At 36.2% G+C, this 19,787-nt stretch overlaps 1 protein-coding gene across 8 annotated transcripts in view; it reads left to right on the forward strand.

Moving 5' to 3' along the window:
* LOC108358294 (tRNA-dihydrouridine(16/17) synthase [NAD(P)(+)]-like) overlaps positions 1-19,787 on the forward strand; it is a 329,073-nt gene that overhangs the window by 152,973 nt on the left and 156,313 nt on the right. Inside the window, exon 1 of one of the 8 annotated variants that reach the window (XM_017609528.1) lies at positions 16,228-16,435. The exons of the other annotated variants lie outside the window; for them this stretch is intronic. The gene's annotated coding sequence lies outside the window, so the exon portion shown is untranslated. Of the gene's footprint in view, positions 1-16,227; positions 16,436-19,787 lie in introns of those variants that run through there. 8 annotated transcript variants of the gene reach the window in all.

Here is a 19,787-nt window from a genome sequence, read left to right on the forward strand (position 1 = left end):
GCTGTCTCTTGTTATTGTATTTGATACATAATTTCGCTGCTTGCTCCCCATGCATGCTACCACTTTGCAATGGGGTGTTCTCGTACTCTTCGAAATTTGGAATAGTATTTTTGCATTTCGTGCAATCCGTGCATCGTGCAAGACTTCGAGAATACCCCTAATGTCACCATAGAATCACGTTTTTATTATAAAATTGCCTTGAAAAGGGCACCAAAGAACAAAACAAGCGCTAAACTAAACCATTTTCGCCTTTTAATTCCCTAAACGCGCTTAATTTCTTGCGAAAGGCACAAAGATGGCAACAGTTATATCGATGTCAAATTTGCTCATATACAAGCATGGACAGAGAGTGAGCGCCTGCTTAAAGAGCGTAAGCATCACATGCAAATACATGCGAGAGCGTAACAAAGCGAACGCAAATTCATTCAAACAGTGTTGCCATCTTTTGATTTTCAAAAAGCACCAAAAACTTAGAAAAAGAGCGTTTTACCACACTAAAAGCACCAAATTTTTTGAATCAAGGGATACTTTTTTCATAACATAATACCGAAGTACCGCACATTAAAACTGGTATATGTCGAGAAAGGAAAATCGAATGGCATCAAACGAAAATGATGCCCTAATTATAAATGAGCAAATAATTTGATGTTTTCATTATATAACCTCAAATATCGCTAAAAACCGTGTTTTTGGCACTTTGAGGTTAGGATATCTCAAAATTCTAGTGCTAGGGCAATTGTGAGGCCAGATTTGGATTCAGCACCAAGAAACGACGTGTCTTACTCAGGCGGTAAAAAAACCAAATTTTTACAAATAATTGGAAAAGAGAAAAAGAAATACTTAACTTACTTGCGTACTGGCATTTTTAACGCGAATAGAATTTAACAAGGTGGGCAACTTCAGCTTTTTATCAATCATGGTTGTATTTTAGTCCATTTAAATTTGTAGGTTCTTGTAAATTCAGTGCTGCCGCAGCCTTAAATATTTCAAATTCTTTCAGGTTTTAACTATCTCGAAATAATTTTAGTTCAGAAAAAAAGCACTAAAAAGGCAGTAGGCACTAAACAATTTTTTTTGGCCTTTTAATTTTCAAAAAGCACTAAATCTAGTGCTTAAAGCACCAAGTTGGCAACTATGCATTCAAACGTAATTGGCACACTAACACAATCACGCTTTCAGCTCGCGTTTACTTGTGGTAGTGATCACATCTGCTCATATACACTCCTCGTCATTTGAATTGCACGCCCTTTCAATTCTTAGTATTTACAGTTTTCCGTTTGTTTATTTAATATACATTTCTTGTAAAAATATCGTCACTACATACGAATAAAGGCGCGCTGGTGTTTTGACTGTGAAAAAAAGCGTTTAAAAAAATTTTTCGAAAAAAGATGCGNATCTATTCGTCGGAATATTTTTTTTATGTACATATGTTCCGGTCAAGATTTTTTCGCACAAATCACTTTATTCGGTTAACAACCATACAAAATATATTTTGTCTTTTCAGAGAAAAATAAGTAAAGAGGATAGTATAATCGTTTGTGCCGCAAAAACAAAAAACAACTTAGCACTTTTTACCACCACCAAAATAGTTTGCTACTTGTAGCAGTTATGCTGTATACCTGAACGAAATATAATCCTTGGTGAAAAAACTGTATTTGTGGAATGTTGTTCTAGGGCATATGTACATATTAGTGGGCTGCATGAATGCATTCAAAACGGCTTATGAATTATTCATATACAAAACGAATGATTGATTTTGGCTTCAAATTTTTTTGAATTGCAGTGAAAATCTGTTCTGATATTTGTGTCGACATTACAATATTCAATCAAAGTGGAAATGAATTGAAATGAAATTCCAAACGCTGAGTGTTTTGTATGTGAAGTAAAATATTCAAATCTACTGTACTCTGTTTGGCTAAAAGTTTGAATGAATTCATGCAGCCCTCTACTACATACCCTGCAGGAAATGGGACTAGTTTGTAGCTAACTATTAACTAACTAGCAGTCGTCTAGTGGTAACTTGGAAAAAGCAAGTTGGATAAGCGAATGGGTCTGGTAGTAAACGAGGACAAGACGAAGTATCTCCTGTCATCAAACAAACAGTCAGCGCATTCGCGCCTTGGCACCCACGTCACTGTTGACAGTTACAATTTCGAGAAAGTAGAGAATTTGGTATACTTGGGAACCAGCATTAACACCGATAATAATGTCAGCATGGAAATCCAACGCAGAATCGCTCTAGCCAACAAGTGCTACTTTGGACTGAGTAGGCAATTCAGGAGTAAAGTCCTCTCTCGACGTACGCAAACCAAACTCTATAAGTCACTCATCATCAGGCATGGGCAGAGAACGAGCACGCGCTCAAAGAGCATAAAAATCACGTGTACGTATACAAGCAAGAGCGTAACGAGGAGAATGCGGCAGCATGCAAATTGAATTAGGCCCATTAACACATTCTCACTTTTAGCGAACGCTTGTTTGTGGTAGTGCCCACCTCTGCTCATCATGCCCGTGCTGGTGTATGGCGCAGAAGCATGGACAATGACAACATCCGATGAGGCGGCTCTTGGAGTATTCGAGAGAAATATTTTGCGGAAGATTTATGAACCGTTATGCATGGGCGACGGAGAGAGCTGTATGAGCTTTACAACGATATGGATATAATAGCCCAGTTATGCCTACTTAGTTTAGCATGAAAGTTGTCACATTAGAATCTGTTAAATGGACTTTGCGTGTAAGCGGTTACCCAACGCATAGCACTTAACATGTAGAATTCTGTTGGGTTTTGATTTTTACGTAAAAATGGTATAGCAGTGCAAGTATGCATAACTGGGGCATAATGCAGCAAATTAAAATACAGCGGCTCCGCGGACTTGGCCATGTCGTTCGAATGGACACCGACGCTCTAGCTCTGAAAGTATTCAACTCCGAACCCGCCGGTGGTAGCAGAGGAAGAGGGGGGCCCGCACTGCGATGGAAAGATCAGGTGGAGAAGGACTTGGCTTCAATTGGCGTTTCCAATTTGCGTCAGTTGGCACAGAAGAGAAACGACTGGCGTGCTTTGTTGAACTCGGCCAAAATCGCTTAGGCGGTTACAGCGCCAAAAAAGAAGAAGAAGAAGAGTGACGACATAGCATATTCACGGGTAAATGCAATTTTAATTTTAAAAGAAAGTTTATTTTCCACTTCTTGGCAGCATTTTGTATGATTTTTTCGTTTTTCTCGAGAGCTGGAAACAGTTCTTAAAAAAGGTCAACATAGGAGTGTGCCATCCTAATGACCTGCAGTGAATAAGTTAATAATATTTTTAGAAAAATTTCTGATATGCAGTTTTGTAGCCCATTCAATTATAGTGTAATTAAGTGCAAGTTTGAAGTGACTCTAAAACAGCCCCGATTTTTCAAATTCATTTATTTTTTATTGGCAGTGCTGCGCATTTTATTCCATATAAAAGTTTTGTCGAGCATACTTTGTATGAGAGAAAATGCGCAGCACTACTACCAAAAAAATTGTCAGAAATCACCGCTATTTTACACACTTGAAACTTGCACTTTATTGTACCCCTTTGTTGACATTTTTTTAACTCTGTATAAAGTTTTAAAATCGGATGTAATGAATATTAAATAAACAAAATTAAAAGTGTAAATACTAAAGATTAAAAAGTTGAGCTATTCAAATGACGAGGAGTGTATGTGGCGTACGTTTGGGAGAGTGAGCCTTTTTACTCCAGAATGCGTGTGCAGTGGCTCTCATTGCTATACGTGCATTAGTAAGATTTGTTGCCCCCTTCCCGTTTGCCCATGATTTTCCCCTGATCTAGCCTGCGAAATGGGCTCGCTTGCCCATACGGGCAAAAAAGGCCATACGGGCAAAAGTGCCCATGTCTGCAGTTGATCATTCGATTATTGTCGGGACAGTAATAGTTGCGTTCGCGTAGCTGTTAATTGTTCATGTTTAAGGCCTGTATGCAGCTTTCAAGAAAAGCAAAAACTCCATATAAAATGACGTACAAGAAATGGCTAAGAAATTTTCTTGAGTCAAATTTCCTTAAAGCAGTACGCAGTTCTTAAGAAATTTACTACGCTTTCTACTATGGTTTTCTAAAGTTTTTTGTGAAAAAAGAGCACAAGGCAACCCAGGTTTGCAACAGAAATATATGCCCGTTCCATTATTTCTTGAGGAAAGAGGGAGGCAACAGGCTGTGAAGTATCAAAGATGTCAAAATTCCTTGGACACAAACGCGAAATAATGGCAATTTTTTCTTGGCCGTTTTCTTGAGAGCTGCATACAGGGCTTTAACCAAAACTTTCAGGTTTTCTGCAAAGTGGGGGAAATTGAAAGTGCAAAGTGACATTTCATTTTGAGGGGAAGCTGCTGGTTTCTGCTGGCAAATTTTTGCCAACAGGAAAACAGCTGATCAAAAACAGCTGGTTTGAATTTACGCATATCACAAAATTGAATTTGATTGTTTTGCAAGTAAAAAATTACAAAATGCGACTAATTAAGCTTGTAAGAAGTAAGTAGTTATTTGTTTAATCAATAAACTGTTTCAGGATACCACTTTGTAATGAGGTTTCGTACGTTTTCAATTTTACACTTTTCAATGTAAACAAAAAATATATCAGCTGTTCGTCTAACTTGCAATTTTCTGCAAATTTTCTGTTCGCGTACTGTTTTGGATATTTTTCTCTTGAGAGAACTGGTGACATTTCGCCGGAATTTTGCTGTTGGTTGGTTGTTGGCGTTTAAACGAACGCACCTAATATTATACAACGATCCCAATGTTATTTGTTGTTGTTGGGTTTTGGCTTCATTCGGAGTATTAACAATGTTTGAGCGATGCTGCCGATTTCAAATTAGCACTTTTTAGAGAGTCGGATTTAGCTATAATATTTGGCGAAGCCAGTGCACGGACCACTTTATTGGTATATCTACCAACTTTTTAGCTGTTTTTTAATATTATACCATTTCTACCAACAAAGGCTAAAAATCTACCAATATTTACCCGAAAGGAAGCAAAGAGATTCAAATGAACACAGTGTGTACATATTTTATTATGGAACATACCTAAAATAAACATGAAGAGTTAACTTTGACCATAACCAACTGTTTATTTTTCGTTTGCAATACGTTGTTTGTAGGAGACTGCCAAAGGAATAGTGTGCAAACTTAAATCATTTCAAAACTAATTTTAATCAAACAGTTTTGGAGTGCAGAGTAATTCTTTGTTTTATTGTAACACAGGGCCAGAATAGAGGCATCCGGGATCGAATCAAATTCGAATCGAAATTTTCTTTAGAGCTTTTGGAGCGAATTCGCTTTTTCAGTTCAAAATGTATTTGAGAGAAAAGAGCTGTCATTTTGTTTCATTCAATTCGAATCGTGTTTCATTCGATCACGGATGCCAAGATTTGGGTCCACACTTTTAGGTACTACATATTTATACCTTTTTTGTTGAATGTTTTATTGTTTTATAAAGAAATACGATTTATTCCAAGGCTAATTCATATAATAAGGTGACACCAAAAGTTTAAAAACAAAAGTTATACAATAACAAATTTTACCCATAATGACAATAAGAATTACAACAAACACATTATTTTGACATTAAAAATCACCAAGGCGAAAATCCAGCTGCTTTGGTAACACCATCTTACCTGAATTAGCTTTCATTTATCCAAATGAGTAAAAACTATATAATATTGTTTCCTTTAAAAAAATCTATCAACTTCGACCAATTTTTGTATGTAAAATCTACCAATACTCATTTTTTCGAAGTCCGTGCACTGGGCGAAGCACATTGCTCTTCATCCAAAGCGGGTGGAGGCGGGGGAGACGAACGGAGTGACTGTCGACGAATGTCCGCGCAGACTTTGCATAAAAGGCCCTTATTAGAACTGGCGAGAAATTTAGCATCAGCTTGCTTTATACCAACACGAGCCAAATGAAAGAGTTCATTGCACCTAACGCACTGAATCGTTTGTCGAGACCGACCAACCTTTTGGGTACATATGCAAGGCATTTTAGATTAAAGCACAGAATAATGATTTTTATGTTATCACTTATCTTGTGCTTGTTATCACAAGAGTCACTGTCTCAGATTGATATAGAGTTAACATTCGCACAAATGTATCAACATTTAAGATAGAAATAGTCACTCTCACGCTAAGATTTACTTTGTAATTCGATTTGATTGACGAGCAAAGAAAAATACGTCCGCAGAGCAACGCGACCTTATGCTTATTTCTTTCTTGAAAATTACTGAAATATATTTATATTTGTAACTAAAGAAATATAGTATTTTTGCATACTGTATTTTTTTCCAACAGTATATAGTACGCGGTCGTTACTCGGCAGGCAATGGCAAACCTCCGAGTGTATTTCTGCCATGAAAATAGCTTCTCATAAAAATACAATAGCCGTTCGGAGTCGGCGTAAAACTGTAGGTCCCTCCGTTTAGTGTGACAACATCAAGGCGCACGCTGCAAATCGGAGGAGAAGCTCGGCCAAACACTAACATATGTGTAAGCGTCAATCTATAATATTATTATTATATAGTACGCAGACCCAAAAAATAGTACAATACTATATATAATAGTACGGTTGACAGCCCTACGCGATGCTGGTAACAGAGGCGGAGGAAGGCCCCCTCTGCGTTGGAAAGACCAGGTGGAGAAGGGCTTAGCTTCACTTGGCATTTCCAATTGGCGTCAGTTGGCACAGAAGAGAAATGACTGGCGTGCCTTTTTGGACTTGGCCAAAATCGCTTACGCGGTTACAGCGCCAATAAAGAAGAAGAAGATGAGACTTCACTTTATAAACTGAACTTGTTTAAATTTGACTGGTTGGAAATCGAAGATTTTAAAATGCAGCTGATTGAATGTAATTCAATATGGACTAAACACTTAGTCGAAACAAGGAAATAGTTAGAATAAATCGAATTAGAAAGACCATCGGCCAATATGAGCAAAAAGGCTTACACTAAAATTGTGGAAACTTGGAATTCAACACTAGACATATGTTTTAGCTGTCTGCAGAGGCTGGTGTTTGCATACAAGGCACACAGAGACATTTAAGTGACGCTTTATTAGTTTTTTCTTCTTATTTTTCACGATTTAAGTCAACGAATGTTTCATGACTTCTTTTTGGCACGTCGCACAGTGCTTCCCTTTCATATAAAATGTGGGCAAAAATAGAACCATGGACGGATTTAAATGAAAATTCGCTTTTTAGAAAAATTGACGCTAAATTCAAAAATGCAATTGGTTTTTGGATAACTTTCATACTTTCACTGTAAATGCAGTTTGAAGTTGGAAGTTTGGGTTCTTGTGGCTTTTACATAGGTCGTTCTATTTTCAAAAGTGAGGTGTCAAATTACAGTGCTTGGCCTGTAGATGCGCAATAAAGTTTTTTATTTCTGAAAAGGGTTGCCACATGTTACAAATTTTATTAAAATTATTTAATAATTTAAATGAATTAGATATTACAAGATGGGTATCAATTGACCTAGTTTTGACAATACTTTACCTCTAAATGACACGTGGAAGGGTTACCACATGTTTAAAAAATCAAATTCACTTTAATTAAGGGAATAAGGTAACTGAAATATGTATATCAATATGAGTATCAGACAAATGAAAAAATTTGACATATTTAGCAAGAAATAAGTGGAGAGTAAAAACATTTCTGAGTTAATTTAAGAGTCCAGTAATTTAAAAGGAATGTAATCAGAACAAATCACTTATTGACAATGTATGTATTTGTAATAAAACAACAAATACGATTATTTTAGTTTAACTAAATTCGTCTTCACAAACAGGTGGCAACCCTATTCGTAATATTTTAAAGCTAAAACCTTCTTAAACCTCTTTTGTCTGACTCCCTTATGGTGATACCTATTTATTTCAGTTACCTAATTCCTTTAATCTAAGTGGAATTTGATTTTTTGAACAGGTGGCAACCCTCTACATGTAGCTCATACACATTTCGATTGATACCCATCTCTTAATAATTCATTTAACTTATAAAAAAAGTTTATCTGATTTTTTAACAATCTAATTTTTTAATAGGTGGTAGCTCTTTAAAAAAAATAAACCTTCTATTATCCACAGGTCAAGCTTTTTAATCTGACACTTCATTTTTAAAATTGGAACGAATCGTGCAGATCTCAAGGCACTGACAAAAAATGAAAAAATTATTTTATGCATTAGCGTAAAACGCATTACTTCAGAAAGTGCAAAAAATGAGCAGGTTTTTATTTCTTCTTTTGAAAGCTAAAAACCGTACTATTTAATAAAATAATAAAAAATAACCTATTTTTACATATAATTTTTATTCATTCCATTAAAATTTAGCATTTTTTGAAATTTTGTTTTAAAAATTGTTTTTTTGGAACACCGCATGGACGCCCTGTGTTTATTTTATTCCAAAATTTTAATTCCTGTAATTCTCTACTATCTATATGGAAACAAGAAACGTCAAACCAACATTTTATTTCAAAGAATATATATTTGACATTTTTTTTTGTGAAGAACTTACGCATGGCTATGCTCTTATTAAAATTCTTAGTATACAATTTGTCGACTTTAGTGGCTTCCTGGCGGCATATAATTAATTTTTTTAGGGAAATGTCTGTTTAATTCTGTTTATTGGATAAATTGATTACAAAAATACCAAACAAGTTCACATTGCAGATAACGAACTTTTCGATTTTCGCCCAATTAGGCAGCACCGTGCGTCATGTCTACATTGAATATTTCTTTGGAAATAATGGCACGTGTATGTATAAAGGTTCGCCGGCCCAGAAATAGGTCTTAGTTTTCTATTTTCTTGATTTCAATTATATATGTACATTAGACTGCATCACCAAAAAAAGTTGCGGGGTTTCCGCCGGGACTACAAAATCTATTGTATTTTAAGCAGGGACGTGAACCGGGTGAAAAATTTGGTCGGTTCGGTTCAGCGGTTCGAACCGCCTTTGCACTTTTGGATTGGTTCGTGAAAGCGGTTTTTTTGGTCTTTGAACCGGGGTTTCGGTTCGGTTCAACGGTTCGAAAAACAAAAAAATTACGCGCAAGTTTAAATGTCAAGTGCCAAGTGCAACAACGCGCAAGGTTAAGGGTCAAGTGTCTGTCAAATAAAATGTGTTGCCTTTACATTTGATATTGTCACATGGTAAATAAACATGGTAGGTATTGCCATGTTTAACAAAAAGAAAAAAGTGGGTACATTTATCTATAGAAAATTGGTTGAAACCTTTAAATCTTTATAGAAAATGGTTCGGTTTTCGGTTCGGATCAAACATTTGTGGAAAATTTCGGTTCGGTTAATGGTTCAGTTAATTAATAGAAAAGAGCGGTTTTCCGGTTCAAAACCGGTTCACGTCCCTGATTTTAAGACGTCCACCAAAATATTTCGGAAAAATATTAAGATTTAAGTGAGCTGGACCGTTTTGAAAATACCTTCAAAAATGGTGTTTTTTATGAATAAAAATAGTTTCTTTAAGAACTTTTTCAAAAAAAGTCTCCTCAGATGACAAAACAGATTAAGCTTAAAAAATCTGCATAAAAATATTTAAAAATCTATTCAACGGAATCGTAATAATGAGATTTTTGATGCTATTTTTTTTACTTTTTTCAAAGATTGATTTACGAAAACCTTGAATAACTGGGCCAAATCTATTCTGATTTAGACTTATTGGATCTCAGTAGAAAGGTATTTTCCCACTGTTTTTATTTCTGTGCAAAAAAGTCATTCGTGTCCCAATTTTTTTTTCAAATACCAGCACATCTTAATTCCTAAATGAGTTTATTAGCAATGAAATAAAAAGGGTGAGAAAATAACTTTCCAATGACACCTCACAAGTCTAAATCGGAAGAGTGTTCAGTTATTCAAGTTTATCTTATACTAATCTTTGAAAAAAGTTCAAAAAAACAGCATCAAAAATCTGATTCGATTCCGTTCAGTTTTTTCTTCATTTTTTAAACATATTTTTATGCAAATTTTTTAAACTTAAAACGTTTTGTCATTTGAGGGGATTAAAAAAAATCGTTAAGAACTATTTTTATTTATGTAAAACTCCATTTTTGAAGGTATTTTCAAATCGGCCCAGTCACGTAAATCTTAATATTTTTCCTAAATACTTGGTGAGCGTCTTAAAATATAATAGGTTTTATAATTCCAATGGAAACACAGTACAGAGTTTTTTTTTGTATAGGGAGTGATGCAGTCTAATGTACATACATAAATAATTATGTGAATTTTGGAAATCAAATTTTAAATTCGTAATCGGCTATCAAGTTTCATTACAACCCGTAATTATTTTAAAAAAGTCGTCCGCCGTATTGGATCCGCCATTTTGAATTGTGAAAACTTAATACCAGTTTCAAAATCAGCAACGACGAATGCCCCTGGAGACCAAATTTCATAACAATCAATAATTTTTTAAAAAAATTTGTCCGCCATATTTGACCGCGATTTTGAATTTTGAAAATTTAATATGTATTTTACCGACTTCCATTGAAATCTGTCAAATACATATTTAGCAAACATATTTTTCGTCCTATATTCTCGATTCGTCCCTATGTGCGGCAGGCGAATTTTGCAATAAAAGATCGCGCGATTTTTTATTCCCAATTTTCACTAAATGTATTTATATAAAAATTTTGTTGTATATTTTTTTATTAAAATACATATCGCAAACGTTCTAAGTCGAAGTTTTTTTTTCAGAAGGGACAAAAAAACCGTCTACCTTTTTTTGTTGTTAATATTTTCCTAATCTGTAAATGCAGTTTTCTTCCTTAGTTCGTTATGCTTCAGTACCAATATTCGGCCAATTTCAAAATAATGCTGTTGCAGACTTATAGGCTCTTTTGGGACTTACCACATTTTCTCTTTATGATTTTGTTCTTGTAATGTGGGCGTAGCACATTTTCTATCAACCTGTTTTTCGCTATTTTTTATTGTTAAAAGATTTAGTTGTTTATTTTAAATATATTTTATTGTTTTAAAATGAGCAATAACCTATTACAGTCTTATTTCATTGCTGTTAACAAAAATAACTATTTTAAATCGTATGTACCATTTATAAAGGAAAATATTTAAAAACACGTATCTAAAGAATATAAGTTTGGGCGAAACCGAACTTTAAATGTTGTCGTTTCAACTTTCTCTAAACTACCTTTGCATGATAAGCAGGGGCATTTTCCCGATTTAAACGTTTTCGATAATATGCTGAGTTAGACTGATATAATTGAACCAAGTTTCATAGAAATTTATAAAGCGGTTACCGAAATAAACCTTTGTAGTCATAAAGTGGGCGGTGCCACCAACAATTTCTAAAAGTCTATAGCAGTGTTATTTATTTTTAAGAGATTGCTGTAAGTATTAACTTGGAGTAAATTTGCGTCCTCCGTTATTGCAATATCAGAGTTTCCGTACTTCTGAAATTTAACGTTAGGTATATGGGAAGCGGGTGTAATTTTGGTCCGATTTGAACAATTTTGAACGAATTGCTTTTCCGTACCAAGGAAACTAAGTGCACCGAGTTTGGTAGAAATTCATAAATCGGTTACCGAGTTACACATTTGTGGTCATAAGTGGGCGACGCCACGCCCATTTTCGAAAAATTTATAATAATCTAATTGTCCGCTAAGTAGTTATCGTAATCATCGATTTTAAGTGAATTAATTAGCTTTAGTAGTTATTGATTTATGGCAGTTTTCGTGTTTCTGTAAATTACCGTCATTGCCCGATTTCAAAGATGTTCAAAAGATTTCTTAACTAGACCCTAAGCAAGGCTTGTACCGAGTTGGATAAGGATTGGTGAATGGGCTAATGAGATACAGCATCGTAAGTGGGCGGGGTCACGCCTGTTTTCCAAAAATTTCATAATAATAATTTTTTCCAAAATTCTACTTCACATACTAATTTTCAACAATTTGCATCCAATATTTACTAAAATATCGTAGTTCTTGCATTTTTCAAATACACCTTTATATGGGAAGTGGGCGTGGTTACCGTCCGATTTCGCCCATTTTAATACGAACCTACCTTGTATAAAGGTACATACCAAATTTCGTTGAAATATCGTAATATTTGCTTGAGTTATCGTTTATATTTTTTTCTTGATTTTTTTCGGACTTATCACATTTGCATACCACTGCATAACAACAAGTAAGAACGACATCTCAATCTCTCAATTTTCAGAAAAAGTGGACTTAGCACGTTTGCGAACTAAGCCAACAATATATAATTTTTTTTTCTATAAAAACCGCGCCGCAGACGAAAATTTGGAATAAAAAATTGCGCGATTTTTTGTTCCAAATTTTCACAATTACATATTAAAATATTGCTTTATATCAAAAAGCGGCGAAATTTAATATCAAAATTTCCAATTTTTTTGGCTTAGTTTCCAGCTCAAGAAAAATCAAAAGAAATATTTTTCATTAGTTCGCTCGATTGAAAGAATACTTTGCCATTGGTGTCAATTTTCTTGAAGAGCTGCAATCGGACCAAATAACTTGAATAGAAAATTTCTTTTTCATTTCTTGAGCTTGTTTTTATATCATCTTTTGTTCTTCTTGATAGCTGTAAAAAACTTAAATCTCAAAAGTGACATTATCCCAATTGGGGCTATGACATTTAATAAGAAGTGGGTTAATCCCAAAAAATAGTCTTTTGTCACTGTATAAGGAGTGACATAATTCCAAATTTTAAAATTTGGGTTACGTCACTGGCGTTATGTCATAGTACCCCGAGTACACTTGTATACAAGGGTATTATAACTTTGTTCACATAACGGTTGTTTGTAACAACCAAAACGAGTAGAGGTTCATATAGAAATTAGTGGAGAAGACGAAGCCGAGCCCCCAGTCGATGACAATGCAGTCGATGTTCTACCACCTGACTATGACGAGGTACGAATAGCGATAGCGCGCTTGAAAAACAACAAAGCTGCTGGAGCTGACAGCCTGCTAGCTAAGCTATTAAAGTACGGTGGCGAGGAGTTGATAAGGTGCATGCATCAACTCTTATGCAGACTATGGTCAGNGCTGGAGCTGACAGCCTGCCAGCTGAGCTATTCAAGTACGGCGGCGAGGAGTTGATAAGGTGCATGCATCAACTCTTATGCAGACTATGGTCAGATGAACGCATACCCGACGACTGGAATTTAAGTGTACTCTGCCCAACCCACAAGAAAGGCGATCCCGCCATTCGCGCCAACTACCTCGGAATCAGTCTTCTAAGCATAGGTTATAAGATCTTATCGAGTGTATTGGGCGAGAGACTGAAGCCCACGGTCAACGAACCCATTGGACCTTATCAGTGTGGCTTTAGGCCTGGCAAATCCACCATAGNGAGCTGATGAGGTGCATGCATCAGCTCGTATGCAGAATATGGTCAGATGAACGCATGCCCGACGACTGGAATTTAAGTGTACTCTGCCCAACCCACAAGAAAGGCGATCCCGCCATTCGCGCCAACTACCTCGGAATCAGTCTTCTAAGCATAGGTTATAAGATCTTATCGAGTGTATTGGGCGAGAGACTGAAGCCCACGGTCAACGAACCGATTGGACCTTATCAGTGTGGCTTTAGGCCTGGAAAATCCACCATAGATCAGGTATTCACAATACGCCAAATCTTGGAAAAGACCCGCGAGAATAGGATCGACACACACCATCTATTTTGTCCGCTTTCGACAGCACGAAGAGAAGTTGTCTTTATGCCGCGCTGTCTGAATTTGGTATCCCCGCGAAACTATTACGGCTGTGTAAAATGACGTTGAGCAATACCACCAGCTCCGTCAGAATAGGGAAGGACCTCTCCGAGCCGTTTCATACCAAACGAGGTTTCAGACAAGGTGACTCCGCCTCGTGTGATTTCTGTAATCTGATGTTGGAGAAGATAATAAGAGCCGCATAACTGAATCGCTCAGGCACAATACTTTACAAGAGCGTACAATTGCTGGCGTATGCCGACGACATCATTATTATCAGTAAAAACAAGGGCTACGTCTGTTCTGCCTTCTCGAGATTGGATAGAGAAGCAAAGTGAATGGGTCTGGTGGTGAACGAGGACAAAACGAAGTATCTCCTGTCAGCACACAAACAGTCAGAGCATACGCGTCTTGGCACCCACGTCACTGTTGACAGTTACAAGTTTGAAAAAGTAGACGCCTTCGTTTATTTGGGAACGGGTATTATNTGGCACCCACGTCACTGTTGACAGTTACAAGTTTGAAAAAGTAGACGACTTCGTTTATTTGGGAACCAGCATTAACACCAATAATAATGTCAGCCTTGAAATCCAACGGAGAATCACTCTTGCCAACAAGTGCTACTTTGGACTGAGTAGACAATTGAGAATTAAAGTCCTCTCTCGTCGTACAAAGATCACACTCTATAAGTCACTCATCATGCCTGTGCTGGTGTATGGCGCGGAGGCATGGACAATGAAAACATCTGATGAAGCGGCTCTTGGAGTTTTCGAGATTAAGATTCTGCGAAAGATTTACGGCCCTTTATGCGTTGGCGATGGCGAATACCGCAGAAGATTTAACGATGAGCTGTATATGAGCTTTACAACGATATAGACATAGTGCAGCGAATTAAAATTCAGGGAATGGACAGAAACGCTCCTACTCTAAAAGTATTCAACGCGGGCCGCGATGCTGGTAAAAGAGGAAGGCCTCCTCTGCGTTGGAAAGACCAGGTGGAGAAGGACTTGGCTTCACTTGGCATTTTCAATTGGCGTCAGTTAGCACTGAAGAGAAATGACTGGCGTGCTGTTTTGGACTCCGCCAAAATCGCTTAGGCGGTTACAGCGCCAATAAAGGAGAAGAAGAAGAAGATATATAAATGCTCAGAATGAAAAGAGAAATTGATTAAGCCATGTCTGTCTGTCCGTCCTCCGTCTGTCCGTGTACACGATAGCTCGAGAAAAAAGTGGGATGTGTCAACGAAATTTGGTAGGTAAGTTACCCTTTATCCAAGGTAGTTTGACTGAAAAGGGGCAAAATCGGACAATAACCACGCCCACATCCCATATAACGGTACTTTCGAAATATGCGAAAACTACGACCCAACCAAATTGTTGAAAGTTGATACGCCAAGCAGAATTTTGACATAAAATAAGACAGTTATGAAATTTTTTGAAAATAGGCTTGCCACCACCCACTTATGATGAAATGCTGTATCTCTGAAGTCCCTTCACTAGTCCCCACCAAACTCGATGCGAACATTGCTTAAAGCATAAACAGACGGCAACGTTGATCTGCATCAACGGCGCAATTGATCTGATCTAAATTGTGCCTTAACAGACGGCATTAATGCGGATTTACGAGCCGCGAGGTCGTAGGTTCGAATCCCACGGCTAGAACAATATTCATTTACTTTTTTTTTATTCGTTCAATTATAAAATCTATATTTTTTAAAGTTGTTTTTAGTAGTTGTCTTTGACTTTTTTTGTAAAATTCAACTCTCAAAATTTTAATTAACTAATAATAAAATAAAAAATGCGAAATAAAATAAAACAAACGAGAATAAAATAAAGTAAAATTAAATACACTAATCAAATAAAATTTAAAAAAATTTAAGTAACAATAAAGACAAAATTTTTTGGCAATCGCTCCAACCGAGGATCGAACTTGGACCTGCAGGCATGTAGTACGCAGCCCTCACCACTCGGCTACCGCGGATGAGGTAGTTGGCTGCTTTGTTTGCGTATTTGTTTGCTCAGAGAGCGTAGCACACGAAGAAATTTCAAAACTAGCATGGGCAAAACTTTTTTCACCAAATTTACCCAATTACGGTAATAAATGATAAAACACAAACTTACTACCAAATCCAAGTTCTAACAATTGAATATGACGGCCGACTCTATCGTTTTTGTTTTTGCCGCGGCGTTCGCGTATAGAAAAATGAAATCGTAAAAGTTTTATATTGAAAATAAGCGATTACTGAACATAGGCGTGTCATTTTAGCCGAATATGTGATAAATAACGGGGGTTATCAAATAAAACAATCTTTACCTTGAGATGACCTTGAAAATTACCCCACGGTAATTTTGCCGCTCGGTATTGGAAAGCTTGACTTTTTTACGAATCTTGCATACATATAAATTTTTTTTAAATATTTGAAAAGAAAAATAGGCAGCGGTGTACTAATGTGCATTAAAAATGCCAACCACATGTATACATTTTGGCTTGCTTCATGTAAGTAGTGTACAATAACAGTCGAAACAACCTATGTTATTTAAAATCCTTGTGTGGTACGTACCCGTGTATAAAAGCTCATACAACCTGCAGCCTACATACAAATTATTCAGGCAACTGCACAAAGAAAGCAGACGCGTAACGACACACAATGGCAGATGAACAGACTCTTCCTGACAATCTCGCCCACGAAAATCTCCAAACACATGCATAAATATATGTAAAGCGTTGTCGTTTCGTTAAATGTTGATGTGCATATTATATCATCACTAGACACGAATAAAGGCGCGCAAGTGTTTTGACGGCGAAAAAAGACGAGTAAAAAAAATTTTACGAAAAAAGGCGCTTATGAAAAACGTCGGCGAAGAAAGACGCGTAACCTAGTTGACGGCGAAGAAAGACGCGTAAACATAGATTTATAGTTGACCGCGAAAATAAGTTTACGTGTTCTTCTTCGCCGTCAAATATTTTATCGCGTCTTTCTCCGCCGTCAACTATGCTAAGAGTATTTCTTCGCTGAAGTTGTTTTTAAGCGTCGTTTTTCGCTGTCAACTTTTGAGCCCGCGCATTTATTCGTGACTAGTGACGATATGTACATACGCATATGTACATTAGGGTGGTCGAAAAATTCATTTGAAAAAAGTAAACTCCGAATTTTAGTGGTCTCATTCCTTAGGATTGTTCTATCCCGAACAAAAATATACTCATATTTTTTATTTTATTTTGAAATCAAAAAATTGAGGTCGCTTAAAGCGCTTAAAGTTTCCCATGTATCTAATCTATGTTTTTCGATTGGAGACTTCGAACAATCCACATCCAATTGTTTATTTAAAATTGTTTTAATATTATCAATTTTGTACACGCCCCAAAAACAAAAACAAAAAATACATTGGGGGCACCCATAAAAAGTCATTGTTATTAAAAAATGGTAAAATTAACAATTGGGTATTATTAGAATTCTGTGCCATTTCTACAAAAACTTGTTTTTTCCCCATATAAAATTCATGTGTCAGGTTAACCGAGTTTATTTATTAATATTTAATTAATACAAAATAAAAATGTAGGACTTAAAATTATACGTTTTATATTTTTATTTTTATTTTTATTTTATTTTTTTGTTTTTGAAATAAAAACAGGGGTAAATTTTATATAGAAAAATCCTAGGGGGTGAGATCACTAAAATTCGGAGTTTACTTTTTCCTCCCAACATGCATGTTTTGGCCACCCTAGTGTACATGCATACACATGCATATGAGAGCATTATAATTCCGACTTTACTTATTTTGGACCACCCTAATGTGCATACACTGGTCGAACAAATTGTAGCCGCACCACATTTTGACGAGTTTTAACATATTATTTTGTTTGTTATGCAACTTGGGTTATTTGTTTGTAAAACTATAGTTCGTTCTTTAACAAACCCCGTTTAAATCCAAGTTTCAAACTTTGTGCAATATTAAAAAAAAAATTAACACACTTTTATAAAATTTTGGAGCTTTTTTATTTATTTACTAGCAGACCCGGCGAACTTCGTCCCGCCCAAAATTAATTTTTTGTATTTTAACATTTTGGTCCAACATTTTCACCAACAGTTCACGTGCATGATTTTCAAAGACGCATTTATCTTCTAATATTACGGTTTGTTGGTTGTCAGAAGGCGTATTTCCATTGCCATTTTAAATAACTTAGCAAAAGTGTAAATGTAACTATGCATACGTAATAGCTTCAGTGCATTTGAAAGGCGCCACGGCCCTTATAAAATAGCCGCAATTTTCTCGAAGAGTATGGGATTGATTTCATATATCTCCATACCATATACGAGTACTTTACCATGAACACTTCCAGAGATATGCAGTATGAAAAATCCGGTTTGTATGAGAGGTGCACGCCGTTTTTCCAATAGCCGCAATTTTTCTTCATGACTATGCGATTGATTTTATATATCTCCATACCAAATTCCAGTACTCTATCATGAACACTTCCAGAGATATGCAGTGTGAAAAAATCGGTTTGTATGGGAGGTGCCACGCCCCTTTTTCCAGTAGCCCCAATTTTTCTTCAAGACCATGCGATTGATTTCATATATTTCCATACCAAGTTTCAGTACTCTACCACGAACACTTCCAGATATATGCAGCATGAAAATTTGGTTTGGTTGGGAGGTGCCACGCCCCCTTTTCCAATAACCGCAATTTTTTCTCCATGAGTAGGCGATTGTTTTCATTTATCTCCATAATAGAATGCTCGCGTACTCTACCATGAACACTTCCAGAGATATGCAGTATGAAAAATTTGGTTTGTATGGAAGGTGCCACGCCCCCTTTTCCAAAAACCATACAGCCTCATTGCGTAAGTCGTAAATTAGGCTGAAATGTACGACTCGACAACATTAGCATTGTCTACTGTCGTGCTGAAATAAGTAAACGACGAAAATTGTCGAAAACTATGCAGTGCTGCCAAGTTTTTCCGTTTTAATATACTAGTCGAGTGGAAATTTTAGGCAATGGCGCTAAATTTTCGATACGATTCGACTCTCGAAAAATGACTTGCATTCGGCACGACTCTCGCAATGAGGCTGATAATTTTTCTCCACGAGAATGCGATTGTTTTCGTATATCCATACCATGTTCGAGTACTCTACCATGAACACTTCCAGAGATATGCAGTATGAAAAGTTCGGTTTGTATGGGAGATGCGACGCCCCCTTTTCCAATAACCACAATTTTTCTCCATGAGTATGCGATTGTTTTCGTATATCCATACCATGTTCGAGTACTCTACCATGAACACTTCCAGAGATATGCAGTATGAAAAGTTCGGTTTGTATGGGAGATGCGACGCCCCCTTTTCCAATAACCACAATTTTTCTCCATGAGTATGCGATTGTTTTCGTATATCCATACCATGTTCGAGTACTCTACCATGAACACTTCCAGAGATATGCAGTATGAAAAGTTCGGTTTGTATGGGAGATGCGACGCCCCCTTTTCCAATAACCACAATTTTTCTCCATGAGTATGCGATTGTTTTCGTATATCTTCATACCATGATTTTATTAATTTCTTCAATCAGTACGTTAATGTCCTGATTTTTCAAAATTTGTACAGATTTATACTGAATTTTCAATTCAAACAAAATACTTCATAATTTTGACATAACGTTGGAACTTGCTTAAACTGCACTGTAAAAAGTAGGAAGTAAATGATTTAATTATAGTTGAAATATTTCAAATAATGTTTGATATGCCCAAGAAATTAATACAACAAGAATATCAATAGTTTTGTGGGCATATCGCTGGGTCGTTACGTACCAGTTGCGATAATATGATGAGCTTAAACTATTTAAAAATAAGGCTGACGTTTTTTTGTCGAGTGTTGTTAGTTATCTCGAAAATATCTAAAATATTTTCAACGGAATCGTAGTAATGAGATTCTTGATGCTGTTTTTTAACCTTATTCAAATATTGGTTTAAGAAAATCAACTACTAATAACTGGACCAAAACTATTCCGATTTAGACTTATGAGGTATTATTGGAAAGGTACTTTCCCAGTATTTTTTTGTGTGCAAAAAA

Source organism: Rhagoletis zephyria, unplaced genomic scaffold, assembly GCF_001687245.7.
Source record: "Rhagoletis zephyria isolate East Lansing unplaced genomic scaffold, Rhagoletis_zephyria_1.1 Rzeph_scaffold_00232, whole genome shotgun sequence".
Taxonomy (NCBI): Eukaryota; Metazoa; Arthropoda; class Insecta; order Diptera; family Tephritidae; genus Rhagoletis; species Rhagoletis zephyria.